General features: G+C 44.9%; 1 long non-coding RNA gene across 1 annotated transcript; it reads right to left on the reverse strand.

Annotated features, from left to right (window-relative positions):
- Positions 1-300: 300 nt before the first annotated feature.
- LOC137859838 (uncharacterized) lies at positions 301-16,452 on the reverse strand. The gene is made up of 5 exons (XR_011098595.1): positions 16,324-16,452; positions 16,172-16,212; positions 7,655-7,785; positions 7,188-7,251; positions 301-5,480 (listed from the first exon to the last, which is right to left on the reverse strand). It is a non-coding gene; the product is annotated as an uncharacterized lncRNA (long non-coding RNA).
- Between the last annotated feature and the right edge of the window lie 2,431 nt (positions 16,453-18,883).

The raw sequence follows: 18,883 nt of genomic DNA on the forward strand, positions 1-18,883 counted from the left end.
AACATTTTAAAAGAAAAGATCTAATGGAGCAGCAAGATATTCATATCTTATACTACTCAATGATGTACTGAGTTGTATGAAAAATATCTTAGACTGAAGTTGGGTTATAAGATGATCACTGCTCAGCATAGTCAGTTTAGTGTAAGAAGTATCTCTCCAGCTCTAGTTGCAGTGTAATTGTGGAATCATAAACCTGGAATGGTTAACATTGGAAAGGACCTCACGTCAGGAGGTCATCTGGCCCAAAAAGTTCACCTTTTCCATGAGTCAGGTTGTCTCCTGCCTATATCCTGACTAGGCTACATTGATTACACAGAGCAGTCTGAAAGAACAGCTAACGTACCCACTCACTCTTAGTTTTGTTTTTGATTCATGTGGGCAGTTGTAGATGCAGTCTGCTCTCCAGGTATTCACGTGGAAGTGACTGAGACATGTCAAATTTACCAGCAGCTTCTCATTAGTGGCTCTTCCTTGATTATGACATCTGCTGAGGTTGATGACAATAACAGAATAAAATGTGAAGTTCAGTCATTTGGAAATGACTTAAGTGGAGGCCGTTCTGCACAGTATGATGTTGAAATGAATGATTGAGGCCAGATTTATAGCTCAAGCAGTCTTGCATCTGTGTTTCATTTGAGAACAACCAACACAAAAAAACACCTTTAAAAAAAATCTTAATCATTTCCCAACTGACCAAGACCTCTGGATATTCTGTCAGCAATATCATATAGACCACAAAATGTTGTTGTTGAAAGGAATTTCCAGAGCATTGTTATATGGCTAGTCCAATAAACTTGTACTAGTCAAGGCTGTCAGTACACCACTTTGGGTTTTACAGAAAAGTCCTCGGTCACTGATCATAAGTTCCTAAAATGCCCCTGGAGAGGACAAGGAGACCATTCACAGACTTAGATGTGAAGAAAATTTGGAAGCAGCTTATATCTTCCCTTCTTTGAAGACTAGTGGCCATTCTGCAGTCTGGCTGCTGTAGTTTCTCCCCCACCACCCTCCACAGTTCAGTATGATTGAAAAGCATGCAGCCATAGGAGAAGAGCCAAGAATTTGGTGGCCAGACTTACTAAATTAAGTATTTTCTGGAGTTATGCAGAACTCCTTTCATTTGCATTGATGTTTTCTGAGTGTTGGATACTTGCCAGTAAACCTCTGATCCATTGAAGGCTCACAGTGAGGACAAACAGCTTAAATTGTATTACAGCTACCCAGGTAGACCCCATACACAACCCAAAGCAGAAAGCTCAGTCAGAACTATGAAACAATTAACATGCCACATACAATTAACAATGGTCCAAGGAGATCAGGTTTATAAAATAATGGAAGATATCTTATCAAGCTAGCCAGCATAAAACATACGCATATATTGATTTTCCACAATAGTTAAGCTAGTGAAATGCCCAATCACTTTCACACGGAGAATTCAGCCATAATACAAAAATGCACTTATATTTCTGCAATGATCTCAGAAGGACAGAAAAAGCGTTCCCAAGGATGCAGCTCTCCTGCTTCCACACCATGTAAGGCAAGGTGATAAGAAAAGTCTTATCCAAGATACAGTAGATAAGTATGCAGAACAGAGACATTTCTAAAGAAGTTGAGGAATCCCTGCCAGCAAAGGGAGGTTTTTGTTATTTTTGCATACATTTGAAGTCCATAGTCAGGTCATAAACCAAGATGTTGGTGATTAGCTTCAAAACTCCCATTTGCCAGTATTATAAACCTTTTTGCTAGGAATCATCTTTGTTACCTGCCTGCCAGACCCTCCTACAGGCTTCTTGGGAAACTTGATGAGTTTTGGTGGAAAACTTCGAACAGGATTTTCTGATGGGTTGCTGTACTCCCAGAACTGTCCTCCTGCACACGGACAACATTTAGCATTGCATTTGCAAGAAGCAATTGGAAAAGAGCAGAGATACCTCCCCCTTCTCACCATCTTTTCCCCCCTTCTACACGCAGGAAGGTGGAGTACATTGCCTGCAGTGATGGAAACTCGGACTGAGGAAGGGGAGTTCTCTGAGCATATGCCTATTGCTTATAAAGTAAATTGTTTACTATGGTAAAGCATGAAGCACATAGTAATATAGAAAGCTTTTGCTGTATTTATTTCTAAACCAGAACTTCTCCCTGCTCTGAAGGATTTACCGTCTCCTTTTGGCACAATGGTTATGCAGAACTCATATTCCCCATGCGCTAAATGCACATCTTAACATGCACTTAATGTGCTGACTTAGCAGCAACATGACCTCTGAATTTTCCATATTGTCTTGTAAAGTAGTATTAACCACATAAAAGTAGAAAACAATTTCAAATAACGCAATGGCATCTTCATCGCAAGGCTAAAAGGCTCTTCTGTCTTGAGCATGGAATGAAAAGCATTTTAAAGTGAGTTTCCTACATTTCAGAAATCTTGAGAGCTAGTAAAATTAAAAAAAAAAAGTGAATCTCTCTGAAGGTAAGTGGCATGCTCATTACAAGGCAAATGAGCATTTAAATCACCAGTTGTGGTTGCACATGCTGAATGCCATGTGGCTGAACAATGAACAGAAGAGCTGTCTGGGAGCCTAATCTGGTTTTACCAGACCAATTGTTCACAGATTAACACATCCCCATTGTCCATATGAATCTTTCTGGGACAGGCTCCAAGTCTCAAGAGAAGTTCACATCCATGCCAGTGAGAAGGCTGCCTGATAAGCAAGTGCTTGTGCTCAGAGCTGGTCCTGTGGGGAGCTGAATGCCTCAGAAAGCTACAGGCATCACCATTGCTGAGATGCAACCCTAAACAGGCTAGTACTTCATTTGGTGACTGACAAATGATATCTTAATTATTCAGAACCACCTGTGTTGAAGATCATTCCCAGATTAGGCCACAATCCAGTAAACTGCAGACTTCAAGGTAAATGTAAGGGTATACCCCTAAAGTCAAAAGCTGGTCTGATATACAAAAAATTAGAAGAGCTTTGCTGAATCAGTGGTAATTACAAAGAAAACAGTCTGCAGCAAAGGCCCCAGAAAGGCATCAATTTTTGGCAAACTCTGACTATTAGCAAACAAAAAGCAGTAACATCAAGACAAAGTAATTGTCTGTACAGAAAGCTGTAATATGAAACATGTATAGCAATGAATAAAAGGCTTTGTGAAACTGTCCGTTTCTCACTTCAATGCATGTGAACAAGTTGAAACAAACTAAGGATAAGCCAGGAGTTCTCAACACTGGTGCTAATAGCCTTCGAGAGCCTGGACTGGACAACACCTCTCAAAAGATATTTTCATAACAGATGCTCTTTATTTACTTGAACTTCTCCATTGGCAAAGACACTGACCAATTTCTTCTCTGGTTTCAGATTTTCTGGCTACTCCATCTTATTGTAAACATCAGTGTAAAACATATTTGTTTAGAAGCACTCCCCTAGGACAACCAATGAAAATTATTTCTCAAAAACCTGAAGCTTGGGCCAAACTTGAGAAGAATTCTTTGGTGTCAAAGTCTTGTGATTTTCATCCTACCTCTTAATGTGTAGGATGCTTTGTCCAGAGTAAGTGTTCAGGAAAGGAAATGGGAATCTTGGATTTTGTTTTAAGCCTCACTACTTGATAAAAAGAATGTTTATGGGGGCAGCAGCACAGGGTCAGCCAAGCACCAGGACACTCTGGAATGGGAAGATGGGAAGGGTTGACATCAGTGCAAGCTGGGGCTGGGGTTCTACTGGGGACATGGTCCCGCACTGAACAGGTAGCTTCTGGGCAAAGTAGTGCTTAAATTTGGCAGGCAGGTTTTGCTATAGGTTTTCCTTAAACATTGAAACTTCTGAACTCCTTTCTCTCATCTAAAAAGCAAAAAAATAATCAAGCTAATGCTCTGGACAGGAAAGCTTTCCCTGGAGCTTTCAATCTGCCTGCAGGGATGTTTGATACCAGCCCACTGTGGGAGCCAAGTGCTGCATTCCCCAAGCCCCTTGGACAACCCCAAACCTAAACAATCTCAAGTGGAAGGGGGGAGCTACCCATCCATGCTTGATTCACAAGTGTACACAGCCTACTTTTCATGCACAGGAGGGTGAATAGTAGGCTGCTGGGAGGTGGAGTGCCCCACACAGCAATGCTGCCCTCAGATGTAAGCATGCTCTATTTCACACCAGAAGACCCAACAGCAGCAGTATCTGCCTGCTTCTTTGATCAGCAAATCAAGAGCCCAAAGTCCTCCTGCTGAGCTGAAACCCAGTTGTTAATAGCCAGGCTTTGGGCATTTCCAGATGTCATGACATGAGCTGGAGAAAGCTGATTACCAGGTAGTTGCAAATAGTTTCAGGGAAATTATTTCCATCAACTGGCAAAATGGCAGTTTGCCATCAGGCTCCGCAAGTTCTTCAGACAAAGATAATACCCATCATTCTAGGCTTGCCATTTCTTACAAAGATTACTCTTGGTCACTATCCCTGCGCTCATGAAATATACTCACAGCAACCCAGCTAAAGAGGAAAGCTGCTCAGAGGGGTCAGCATGCACAGAGCTTCAATTGCATCTCCCATGTGCCCAGCATCCTCCTTATGTGCCTCATGACAGTATTTATACCCATCCCCACTTGAGCTATACTGAATGAAAGCCAAAACCACCATTATAACACAGAAGCTTCCAGTGTAGCTAGCATTAAAATACAGTTCATGGACTATTGCTCCACAAGATCCCAGCCTCAGTCAGCACACAGGAAGGACAGGACTCATTTAACAGCTTCTCACTATTTTCTTTTAAACTCCATTGCTCAGCACGGGCTCCTAAGCCTTGCTGTCTGCACAGCGCTCTTACTTTCACCTCCCTTCACATATCCTGCTCACCACTGTTCAGTCTCAGTGCCCCCCCAAACACTAAATTTAATATGCTCCTGTGAGGGTAGGGTAAAATTACCCCAATTTACAGATAAAACAACTAAAGGACAAGAGTTGCCATGCTGAGAAATCAAAGCCCGGTTTCTTCCACCTAGTTTTAGGTGCTCACCTGATGTGAGGTCTTCATAGCTCATTCACACTCCCCCCAGATGAACACTAATGACGAATGTCTACCTATCTGTCCCTCAGTCCTGTGCCATCCTGAGCATGTGCATGTGTTTTGGGACATGGATACAGTCTTTACACCATATTCCTATGACTTAACCAGCATAATTCACACTGAACATAACAGCATCACTCCAACTGCTCTGCAGCACTGCACATCCCCTCCAGACAGCCCCAAACCACCACAAGACTCTTTTCATCCACTCAACACACAAGTTGACAGTGATTAAGCAGCTTCACATGCAACCAATTACCCAACTTCTCAGGCAAGTCCCCAGGACTCCACACTTGTCTCCATAACACATTTTGATCATGATGGATAACCCATCTTCAGCACTGGCAAATCCCTCCTGGGACAGGTAACTTTCCTAGAGAGGTACAGGCTGTTTGTGCAGCTCTCAGGCATGTATAAAGCAGAATCTGTGAGAGAAAGAAGGCCCAGAGCAGGTAAAACTGGATGAATCTGACCAAAAGTGAACACAGATGGATAGGAAGAAAGAGATCCTCGACCAAGGAGTAGTCCAGGCAAGACTGACAGATATGCCATTACTCAAGACCATTAAAGGTAGTTTGGACAGTTCAGGAAGGAATAATTGACTTGAGTTTTTGCATGCATCATGCCAAATGACTACTGCTTCAGCTCTACTAAACTGCAGAATTGGCTCACTACTATAGCATTTCTGTGTTGTATTTTACGGATATTATTTCAGCTACAGAAGCTTCTCTTTTTTAATACTCATCTTAATCTTGCTCATTAGGTGGGAAGCATTACCTTACTCACACCTGACTGCCAAATCAGCCAGAGCCCATCCACTCCCTGCTGACACAGCCTGCAGCCATCAGTATTACAAAAACACTGCTGCATCCCCTTTTCTAGGCAGAACATCAAGGTACAGAGAGCAAATGCAAGTGATCTTCCACAGAAATCCCACTATATTCTTTGCCACAAAGTTCACTGAGACTTTTGGTGAAAGCTGCATTTTATTCCAATAAGAAGGCATCGGAACCACAGGAGGCAAGAGTGAACATGTTAAACCTAGCAGTACATTTATGCCCCCATTCTCCTGGAACTTGATCGGGAGTATAGCTAAACATGCAGCTGGCACCTACTGTCCCACAGGAAGTTTTTGCAAGGGAGGCAGCAGTGAGGCTGATGGAAATCAAGTACTTTTCTTATTACGTGGTTGAAACATGGCCAGGACAATGATGCCAGTGCTGGAGCCAGGAAGCCCCACATTCCTGCCACTCAGCATTGGGGTGTTTATCTGCACATGCCCTCTGTTGCAGTGTCACTGCAGGCTTGAAGGACCATGCTATTTCCACAGACAACTTCTTCCTGCCATAAGATCTCAAGGAAATTTTTCCAACAGCCTTGGGGGCTTTGCTTTTATTTCATGGGAATGTTCTGGACAGTCAGCTGAAGTGAAGAACTGACTCCCCTGGAACCAGCCACGACCTCCCTGACCCATTTAAAACCCAGGTGTACATCTCCTTCCAGAGCTGCTATGGAAGAGCATCCAGGAGGAGCCACCACCAGTGAAGATGAGAGGCAGTCATTCCTCTTAGCCTGCTCTGTATCACTTGCAAGCAGATTGTTCCAATATGCTGTGTTGGTTTTATGAGACAGAAGCATCCATTGGGACATAAGGTGTAATTATAGAGCAATTTCAATTAAGAGTCAAACTACAGTCCAATAAGGTAAAAAGGTCAGTGCTATATCTAGTAATGCAGCTGGATGGTGGTTTTGCACTTGGCTACAAAACGAAGGGAAATCCTAACTGGGGCCAAATATATCCCTGTCTTCAGTCATGATCTTCTGCCAAGCATCAATCCCAGAGCACATTCTGAAAGGATATTTGCTCAGATTTACAGTTTAAAAAATGCATTATACTATTCTTTGTTTTAGCAGGCCCAGGATGCAACTTCAACACTTTCCAGTGAGTTTTTTTTCTTTTTTCTCCTTCCCAGGCTTTGATTACAAAATAACTAAGCTGAACAGATTCTGTTCATGGTGAGAGTCTCAGCTGTCAAGTATTAGATTATAGCAGAAAAACATCGAAAAAATTAGCAGGCTCTCCTGGTGTGGTTTAAACAAGGATTTCAGGAACAAACTCAGAAAACACTCACCAGTTTATCAACACTGGGAAATTATCTCAGAGCACCTCCTAGGGGAAGAAGTCTGCGAAAACATCTGGAAGGGATAAAGCACTAGTGAGGACAACAAATAGCATGGCATTCAAAAAGGAGTCTCAAGACAGCAATTTTTGAGCTCTAAAATTCCCTAGAAAATTCTATACACTCAAGCTCTGCCCACTGCTTTGGGGAAATTAACATCAAAAATCAATAGATGGGCCAAAGCAACAACTACACAGAGACAGGCTGAGTAGGAGATTAGCTAAAAAAGCCAGAAGGAAAGGGAAGACCAGCAAAACTCAAATGGGGGCTGGGACAGGGGCTGTGGATTAGCCCTGGCAGTGGAATTGCTTATAGGGGGGTCTCACAAGTGGTTTAGGACATTTACAAAGCACTACATCTTTCCCAGAATTCAAAGAAGTATCAGACAACAGGACATTTTTCCTTCAAATGGATCTTACCCTGGAAGTAAATGCTTCCAACAACTGGGAATCCCTGGAAATCTCATGTTTGCTTCTGCACATTCGTAGATATGCAAAGAATTGCAGATTTAATGAAATCCTCAGCTTCTCATACAGGGTCTGCAAAAAGGCTGCAGGTATTTGTTCATGAACACTGCTAATCACAAGTGCTGGAGAGAGCAGCAAGCTTTCTATCCCAGCCCCCTCCTGCCTCTGCCATCAGCTGGGATACTATCTATCCTCTTCAGTTTTTGGCAGGTTTAAGATGGGAATCTGGTTTTAAGACTGACACAACTAAAACATCAGGCCATGTCATATCATCCAGTTTTAAATGCAAATAGTTTTTTTAGGTCTTATAACCATGCAAGAGGGCATCCAGGGGAGCAGCATCTGTGCAGGTGACTCCAGAAACAGATGAATCAGCCTGTGGAAGTGAAGACTGGATCAGAGCAGTGAATTTTACATTAGATTGTAATAGCAGGGCCTTTCCAAAAAGGCAGAATTCTGAAATGCTCTGTTCATCTGATGTCTGCTAGAGATTACCTGGAACTAGGTGAAAAGAAACAAAGCACAGAGCTGTGCCAGGGAGATCTGGACAGAAAATGGCTCTGAAAAATAACATGAAAAGCAGAATGTAAGGCTCTGAAGTTATCACCCCTAGTCCACAGTGGAAACTGAATGAACCCTGAAGAACAAAATAAGGTAATAACATGCTGGATCCCTTAACAGTAACAAACTGAAGTAGGCATATGGCCACACTGTCCGTGTCTCAGGTAGAACCAAAAGAAATATATTTCTGCCCTGAGCAAAACTGATTCTGTACTCCTTCTGGCATAGGAAACATTTTCACCCCATTTAACACTAAAATATTAAATTAATGAGTTCAAAGCTGCTTCTTGTCCAGAATTAACTTGCTTCCAAGAAAACTTTGACAAAGTAGTGTCTCCATAACAGATTTTAGACATCTTGTTTATCCAGACTTTCCAGAAAGTTGCCAAAGATATCTCAATCTGAACAGAAGTTAACTGATTTGAACTTGCTCATAGGAGCTGTCTGAATTGCTATTGACTTCTGAGACAGACTTACATCACAGAAAAGGGAATTCCCTGGAAGAAGATTTGTCTGATAATGGACACTAACAGTGCCCCCCAAATATACTTATGTGCAATTGAGACAAATGCAGCAGCAGACTCGTTTTGTTAAGGAGCTTAGAAGACATTAAAACCCTGGACAATCCCATCAGCATAGAAAAGGGTACCTTAAACTCCTGATGAGTTCACTTCTGCAAGCTATATCCTTTGTAAGCACCAGCAATACACTGACAGGATACTTCGTGATGTGATGCAAAGGCACGTGCTGATTGCTGGAGCCTCATGCCAACAGGAAACCTTGACAGCATCAGTACCAAGACAGAAAACCTCCAGCAGCAGTGCAGGAACAATACTGTCCAGCTCTGATGCTGGAGCCCAAAACATGGACAGAACAAAAAAAAAAAATCTGTGAGTGTCTGGTGGCCTGCAGCTGCACAAATTCTGAGAAAGCTGCCTCATTTCAAAGGTGCTGTGCAAGAGGACTGGTCATTTGAGCTCTGCTTTTGATGATCCCCAAGCCAAAAGGAAGAGAAGGTGATCCTTAGGGATTCTGAGTAAAAATGAAGGCAGCAGCTTTACACACTAGCAACTTGAATTAAACAGCTTAGGAAAGTATTGGCTAGCAATTCTCAGCCTTCTGCACCTGACAGTGCAAGAATCCAATTGGTTTGGATATCTTGCCATTTCCAGTTTGATGTGACATGGGAAACAACTTCTCCTTGTCCTGACTGCTATTTGAACCCAGCATTTAAATCCCAAAGGAAGATTCTTCCTTAAAGATGCTGGTTTCCTAACACAAGGCACATACCAAACAACACCCGGGGCTCTAGCTAATTATCCTTTTATCTCTTAAGCTCTCTGCCCTGTTGCTGGAATCACACCATGAAAACACCACTCTTGATCCTGCACCTGGTTTTCCATCCTTCCCTGTGATCCTAGTTAGCACCTTTGGCTGAGAGTCTCAATTCCCCTCTCCTCCAGACCAGCCCCGTGCACTCAGCTTCACCCCAGCCCAACAGCCAGATGCGGAGCTCAGCCTCAGGGCCACTTCACTTTTCAGTCTGAAGGGTTGCACCAACAACTACTAACTATTTGGTTATACTTGAAAATGATTTGACTTGCATATGTGTGATTGCCTGAGAGGTGCTCATGTTGCTGGCAAAAGCAGACAGCAGCAAGCCTACAGCTTGCCCTATGGATGCAGCATTGGAGGCAGGACTCAATTTCTCAACAGGAATGCCTCCAAATCACACTGAACACAACGATCAGCCCAGGAAGCCAAGCTGCTATACACAAACCATAAACTGTCTGTCAACACACAGAACTGATCCTGCTCAACTCTCTACATAACCCAGACCCATACTGTTCTGGTGAATCTCCAGAGTTCTGGCAGCATTTCTTGGACTGCCCATATCCAGCTGGGAATATACTGAGACCTATATTCTGCTTACAGGCATATTTCACAAGCAGAAGCTGGAGATGCAAGCATCACCCATTTCTAAAGCATTACCTCCACAGATGTACCTACAAGGTACGAGGACAAGAAACAGCTCCTTGTTCTTTCTACCCAGGTAAGAAATCTGAGCATGTAGGAAGCTTGTGGCTCCCAAAAACCTCCTCAAATGTCAGGTGCAGATGGAGCAGAACAGCACACTGTCTGGTACCTATAAGTAAATGATAAAATGCAGGAAAATCTAGCACTTCAGCAAGAAATTCAGGAACAATTGCATTTTACATTGATTTAAATCAAAGTCCTTATAACTCCTGCCTGAAACACTTTGGAAAATATAGTAAAGTACAGCAGCCATGGGCATGTTTTCCTGCTCCTATACAGAAAAGCTGGTTTAATACATCCTTGAGCACATCAGTTGCATACAGTTAAACAGGCTTAGCTCAGGGCTGCTACAGAATCTGTTCACACAGCTAGGGGTGCCTGTCATGGATTTGGGTTATATCTCATTTACACAGCTCTCATCTGGGCTTCAGAGCTCTTAAACATTATTAATAAGTTTCATGGAAGACAGCAGAGCAGAAGCTCTAGGAGTAGAGAAGACAGCAATATGTTCACTACTTCCAGTCTTGTTACAAACTGTGGTAGATGGCAAAGTTTCCAAATTCCCCTAAAATGCTGGAGTGCTGCAGGGATAACATGATGGATTTCAACTCAAGACACTAAAGAACTGTCCAAGAAAACAAAACCTTTGATTTACACTCAAGTAAATCTTCCCTAGGATTTATCTGCCTAGCTCTGAGATAACACGTAGATATTTCTTACACAGCCTAACATAAACAAATCTTCCACACACAGTGAATAGAGGGGCAGCAAGGAAAACAGTTTGGGAGCATGCACTTTCCAGGGAACGGAAAAACACTTTGTCATTCACTCCGGGTTTGGCTTTCAGAAGTGCTGCCAGGGCACTGAGTGCTTGATATGCTCAGTCTGCTACCAAGAGCTTCATTTCAGTGTAGAGCTGCCTGCATCTCTGGGCGCTGCCCAAAAGAGAGGTCTGGGCAATGTCACCTCACCCACTTCTGCTCTCCCCCAGCTGAACACGACAGAGCAGCGTGAGGGCTCTGCGCTGACAAAGCCAACAGGCACTCAGGCAAATACATAAACCAGTGTTACAGATCCCCAGGGAGATACTAGTCCAGGAAGGGAGACTGGCAGCTTTTCAGCAGTAAGTGAAACGAGCCTTCACAACTGAGCATCACACATCTTCTGCCATCAGCACATCGGCTGTTGTGTTTCATTGAGGTTTCACAGGACAGTGTTGCAACATCATGGACTAAGGTGGGACAGGTTCTAATTTGAGCTGCACAAGCCTTACCGATAACATCCCTTTGATCACTAATTTTGCAAACAGTGAGCCTAACCTGAGCAGTAATTAGCTCCCTGCCAGTCCTGGCTGGACCCAGCTCCTCCTGGCTCTCACTGGCCCACCCCTGCCACAAGGCCACTCACCAGGGCTGAGTTTGAGCACAGCTGAGACCCTGCCTTGCCAGCTGTGAACACACAGGTGCTGAGCTGTGTGAGGGAAAAGATCTCAACCCCACAGTTGTCTGCTTCAAAAGTCCTGCTGTGTCTGTTAGGTTTTATTCAGCAGCAATGTTTTAGGAACAGCTGAGCACTAGGGTTCCCCTTTTCCTGGAACAGAAAACCAAGCAACCCAGCTAGCACACATAGCTGCTCCTTCATTTGGAAGGACAGTGTTTTGCATTGAGCCACTCCTTAAAGCATGGTGAGAAAAAAACACCTGAATAACAATTACTACAACAAAAGACTCTTGGAAATAAAAGAACACTTTGCATATATCCTAGATGTTACTTCTGCAGCTGGGGTCTTCTGGATTTCTACTCCAGATGTTTTCTTCATGCAAGAAAGCTATCTACTTAAATCTGCTTGGAACATCTCTGGCACCACCTTCCTAAAGGCACAGACCTCTTGTTGGAATAGCCAAATAAAGCCTAAGGAGCCATATGGGTTCTTCAAGCAATTTCCACCCACCAGACTCCTACCATCAGCAAGTCCATGCCAAGTGCTGTGTGCATATTGCACCATAAGCAGTTAGAGATCACAGCTGCGAGTGACAGTCTAATAGTATTTGGCATTGACACATCCCAATATCTTTTCTCACTTGGCTACACCAAACTGCCTCACAGAAGTTTGAAGCAATAGCTTATACCCCTGTGGAAACTGGCACAGAACCATGCTGACCATCCCAGGCCATGTGGAAAGCCAAAGGAACCAGGTGAAAGCTCATGCCAGTTATTTTATACCACTGCCCTTCACCTACACACTGGGAGCACACTGGGGGGATGGAGTGGAAGAAGCCATAGGACCAGTCCATTCCCCACTACCACCACCAACCTTAACAGAGAGACCCTGGATCTGGGGAGTTCTCAGACAAGCGCAGCACTGAGTTACCATGCCTATGTTTACACATCCCAGGCGGCCACGCTTCCTGTACTATGAGCTCCACAAGGGGAAGTTAGCTTTTTTTCTTCATCAATGCCTGGCTCTGCTCCAGAAGTTTTGGGTTTCTGTCCCTGCAGGCACTTCCCTGGGGAAGCTGCTTCCTCACAGTCCATCTTCCTCTCATGCCCAGCCTGTGGGCGAGCAGGGGTCAGAGGGACCCCTCTCACAGGCCAGCCTGGACCCAGAACCACTGCAGCGCTCACTCATTTACTCATTTACACACTGCACCCCAAAGTTGCACCAGGGCTTCCCAGCAGCATGCAGATGCAGGAAATCAGACTCCCCTCCTCCCAGACAGCATGGCTGACACCTCCACCCCAGCCCCTGACATTTAGCCAAAAGGCTCATAGGGGAAAAGTTGGAATCCTGTCTCACCATACCCTCCCCCGTATACAAAGTTTCAGTGTGAGAGCAGCAAAATAACCCTGAGAAAAATCTAGTGACTGCATGTGACCCTAACCCTGCAGCACATTACCAACACTTTAATTTACTTCAAGATGAAGTTTTAACAGGTCCTGACCTCCAGCACCCCCAGCACACCCAGCCTGGCAGCCTGCTCCACTGTTCATGCAATGCCCACATGAGCACTCTAACCCTTGATGACAGAAGCACACCAAATTCTTAGAATTGTCAATTGTCTGTAGACACTTCCAACACCTTCAACTTCCAGCTAATTACCACACAGAGAACTCATTGGGAAATGCATCCATGACCATCCTTTCAGTGGAAATGTACTTCAAATGAGCCTGTAAGGATCAGCTCTGAGCCTGAAAGCTAGTGTCACTGCAGGAGTCAGCGCAGCAACCAGAGTCACCCCACAGGGTACAACTCACCCAAATCACCCAATCTCAGGACAGAAGCAGGCTACAGCCCAGAGCAGATAGGGGATGCATAAGAAAGGTCACAACCCCCCCAGGCCTGCCACAGGGGCTGAGATGTGCCCTGGCTGCCTGCTGGGCTGGCAATGCCAGCAGGTATGGCAGGCCCACTCATTGCTGCAAGCAGAGCCCAGGACAAAGCAGCGGGAGGGTGGGCTGGAGCTGTGCAGCAGAAGGACAGCCCGTAGGACACATTGCAGATCCTCTGTACAGAAAGGCTGAATTATGCACTGCTCCCAGGATCCAGGTGACAAAGCTAAAACCTGCCCCTCTGGCAGCAGTGAGACCATGGCAAGGAGGAGCACAGGGCTTCAGGAGAGATACCATTGTGAGATGGGTCAGACATGGAATAAGCCCCTTAACTGATACAACCACTAGTGAGAAAGCAAATGAGCAGAACAGCATTGCTACAAACCTACTTCACTAAATTTAGGGGATCGCTACACAATACAGCTGATGAATAAATAGCAAGCAATATCTTTTGTCAAATGAAACATTTACATCTTTTACAGATATTCCTGAAGTACAGATTTGCTTCCAAACTGCTACAGGGAAGATAAGGCTCATTTCCATAACCTTCCTTATGTACCTACCCTCCACCCCAACAGCTGTACAGCTTCAGTTCTGCCTAATACCTCTCCAGATTTATTGGATGCCCTGCTATAAGCCTGCTTGTTCCCTGTTACAGTGTTTGGCCATGGGTGAAGTATGTGGGAGTGATCTATAATATTTTTATGTCTATTGTATGACCTTCTGTTAGCTTGATAGGATGAGTGTCAGGGCTCTCCCCTAGGAGCAGGGCACACATCCCTTGAAATAGATGCTCATGGAGAGACAGAAAGGTCAAAGCAACAGTGGGGCCTGAACACCAGTAGAAGTTTTAATTATGAATTATGGATGTGGCTACTATACATTGCTATTTTGGGAGCTGATAATTTAACAGGCAAGTAAGAAACAGGAGGATCTCCTCAAAGGATAAGGCACTTCCACCTCCTGCCTGTTAAGGGTTGCGAAGTCCTGGATCAGAACTGGTGATTTGTGATGCCTGGTTTATCAAGGTCACAGAGCACCGAACAAAACCTTGTCTCCATTTCTGTCTCTCCTCATGCCAATGAGAAGCTAATCCCCCCCCAAGTCCATCTCACCAGCATAGCTTAGGTCACTTAAAAGATATAGTTTTCTGACACTTCACTTTACATTTTGGAAGCTAATGTTGGGTGGCTTCTGACTAGAGCAGGATAGCACAGCATTCTCATGTGATGTTACCTTCTTAAAGCTGAGAGTTTTTCAAAGTGCCATGAATCTAAAGTAAGTTTAACTTTTAACTGAAGTTATTCCATCATATAAAGAGCTCAAATTAATTAAAATAATTTCACCTCCCACCTAAGACCTCCCTTTTCTGCCAGACTTTCTGAACATTTAAAGTTTTCTTTGAATTTTGCACTACAGTTTAAAATCCAGCTTTTAAAATCAAATTTTGTCATAGGCTACAAGAGATGCACAATCCTATCACAACTAATTTCATAACTGCTAGCTGAAAATGCTGGCACACCAACCCATGAAGGTATTAAAGCCACTGAAACAGTGGCAGTAAGCAAAATTTGTATCTGCCGGCACTACTTAGATGCAGCCTTCGCAGGCCATGAAAGCAGTACCCTAAGCCTCAGCTCCTCCAGGGGCTCAGGATACCCCAACATGAAGGGAAAAGCTCCTCACAGGAGAGCAGAGCCACTGCAGAGTGCTGGGGTTTCATCTGCAGCTGGGGGATCAGCTCCTCTCCTCACCACAGCACCCCAGTGGCCCAGCCCAGGCACCCCTGCAAGCACCGCAGGCAAGCTGGCAGCCCCATGGAAAGGGGCTGTAAGCCCTGCTCATGTCCCTCAATTTGCCAGCAAAACACAAAACAGGCCAGGGAGCCCTGCACCACCAAATCTGGTGGAAAAGTGCTTTTTGTTCTCTTTATAATTAAAGCTCTTCTCATCAGAGGGCACAGGGGCAATTCGCCTCCTCAGCATGGGGGTTGCTAGCACTCAGCTAATGGGAACAGGCTGCTGACTAACGGGTGGTCTGTGAGCCCTGGCTGTTTGCTTAGGGAGCAATCCCAGCCAGGGCAGGTAAGCAGCACACTGACCTTGCTGCTCAGAGAGCTAAACTCATGAACTGCACAGATCAGCAGCTACACAAAGCCTGCTGGGGATGAGGCTGCTGAGCACAAATTCAGCACAGCCTGCACCCGCAGCACAAGTGGGCAGCTCCAGGCCCCAAAGGCCCCAGCAGTCCTCGCTGCCATGGGACAGCCTGGGACACAGAGGAGTTGACACCAGGCCTATGAAAACCCCATTTGCTCTGTCATAATAGCTGAAGGAATGTGATACGCTGAACTTGGCATTCCTACCAAACATGTTAATGGAAGGAAAAGTCTTTCAGTGGGGACACCAGATACCACTAGGGTCCCACTGCAGTCTGCCCAAGTCCCAGGCTCCCCACTGAGCCAGGCACACTGGTGGCTCCCACCTGCTATACCAGATGCTCTGACCCTAGGGTAGCACTCTTCTCTAGACAGGACACTCACCTTCAAAGCCAGACATCTCCAGGTCCTACTTGCAAGGTGCTCTTTTGGCATGGGGGGGGGGGAAAAAAAGAGACTCTTGAGGTGGGCAGTTTGATGGGAACTTCCAGCAGCAAAAAGGAGGCAACGCAGCCATTGTGGGCACGTACCCATACCTCCAACCAAGGCATCAAGTGACAGCAGCAACAGGAAAGCAGGACTTGTCCCCTCACATCTCAAAGCCCACTTCCCAATGAGCATGCAGTTTAGAGGTACTGCCTCCACGTGAATAAATCCCAGACATCTCCCAGCAAACCTTACCCACCTCCTGCCATTGATATTTAAGCATCCTGCTGTGCTCCCATAGGCAACCACAACCAGTCAAGCCCACCCTGCACCTGGCTCTCCCAGGTGGAGCCTATCTTGGCTTCTAAAATCCTAAACACCATGCCTCCAGGTGTAGTCTGGGAGCCATGAAAAAGGCTAGGGAAGGAACAAATACATGCATGTTAGCTAGCAGATGACTGATGGTATCTATTTGTGGCCCCAGATCACAGCTTTGAGTATTGGGACAACCTGAAAACAACAAAATTTCTGGAGGGCACAACAGCAAGCTGTACTTGGGCAAGCTGAGGCAGTGCACGGTACAAAATAAAGTTTGTGATCAGATACAAATTCGTTGTGCTCAGGCACGTGGTCTGTTTGCATAACCGTGTGCCTGAAATGTAGCTTTTTTCTTAATTGGAACAATCTGTAAAAAGCTTTGTACCACACAGAAAGTTATTACTGTGTCCTTTGAATTAATAAGAATGCTTCTCCTTTCTGAACAGTTGCTATCCTGAAAGAAGGCAACGAGCACTGGTTTGTAACATTCCCCAAACAATCAGCAGCAGAGGGGAGGCAGTCCAAGCAAAGAGCTTGTTAACAATCCACAGGCTGAAAGTCATTCATCTTTTTTAAAAAAAAAAAAAAAAACAAAAACAAAAAACAACTGCAGACTATTAGAAAAGCATGTGGTGGAGTTGGAGAAAGATATAAGAAAACTTCATACATCTTTATTCTGTTTTTCACTCCAATTTTGGCTCTAAGGTATGCTATGAGCTGCAGCACAAGCCCAACTGGACCACATTCACGGGAGAAGATCGTCTGCTGCTGCCTGTCCATCTGCCACCAGATCTTAGCTGCAAATTTCTGCAAAATGAGTATTATTTTCAACACATACTGTGACCATTTTTACCCAAACATTTCCTTTGAGGAATACAAAGGAGAAAATGAGACAAGTTACTTCCTACTTGGCACCAAAGCCTGTTCAGAAGCCATTCCTCAAAATCAACCCTGCTGCCCAGGGGCAGTCCAGACCTTTGCCATTCTGTTGTCGATGAGCAGCACAGTGCCAGCGAGGGAGTAGGACAACCAGCAGTCGCATCATGCTCATGGCAGGCTAGTGAGCAACAACCCCGCCTGATGTTTCATTTGTAATAAGTGTTCCCAATCGAAAGCAAACACTGCCTCACAGTGTGTTTCTAGTAAATGAAAGAAGACAAATGCATACCAGACATGCGGGTGTGGGAGGAAAAGGAATGCACAATCCGCTCCCAACTGTCATCACATCTCCTGCTCGGGCAGCTTCCCTGTCTCAGGGGGCTTGTACTGAGGGAGCGGCAGCAAACCTCCTGGGGACTCACACGAGGAGAGCATCGCTGAGAGCCCTGCATCGAGAAATCTCAGATGTGGCTCTGGGCAGGCCTATGTGGTAGCCAAAACCAAGTACATCGGTATAAGGCTGTGCCTGCTTAAAGGGAAGACACATGTAGGACTGTGTCAGGTAAAGGTACTTGTGTCATCTCAGAGCTCCTCAGTATCCTGCAGTACTCAGTACCCCCACCCGTGGATACTGTGACAAACCTCTTTTAAACCTGTACACTCTAACCCCTTTGAGACAACCCAGTAAAAGAGGTGATGGGTCCTGCTGTGCTTGTTTGCTTTGCAGCCTTTTGAAGGCAGTGCCAAGTAAGCTGTAGACCCAGAATAAATCCTACCAAACAGGAACATTTACATAAATAACCTCAGCTACACAGCTTGCAAGTCCTCATCCATTTCTTCATCTCTGTAGCCAAAAACATGTGTTTTGTGTTGCCTTACATAAATCTCTCTGGTTATTTATCTGAGCAAACCCTTCTATAAATTGCTCGCTGGGCCCCAAAATGCAGCAAGCAGGCTGTTTGATGTGTGTCTCAAGCACTAGGTGAGTCAATCACTGCTGCATACACCTTGTTTGCTCCCACGCAGGGAGAAGTTACCGGTCCCCTTTGCCAGAAAAGAGGGCAAAAAGTCAAATGGTTTTGATGGATGGATAAACGTCTGTGGGCTGAGCCTCCTGCGCAGAGCTTGTTTACACTGAGACTTACTAGTACTCTCTCCTCCTGCTGGCTGATAAAACACTCCTTCTCCATCTATCTTTATGAAATACTGCACATGAATATTTGATGCCTTTGTGAGCTCCTTTTCCACTACTGCATTTCCCCCTGGTGCAATTCCTCTCTGTACAGGAACAAGCAGAGCATCAGCCCCATTCTGTGGTGCCAAGGCTGGGCATCAGCCCTGTTACAGACCCACTCTGCAGAGGTGGATTTTACTCATCAGCATCACAGCACAGCTTTTAGCATTTACCCCGTGTCCTGTGAGCAAATCATGTTTATTTAGGTTACAATTTAGCTGAGTTACTGAAGTACCATT

This window comes from Anas acuta, chromosome 7 (assembly GCF_963932015.1).
Source record: "Anas acuta chromosome 7, bAnaAcu1.1, whole genome shotgun sequence".
NCBI lineage: Eukaryota > Metazoa > Chordata > Aves > Anseriformes > Anatidae > Anas > Anas acuta.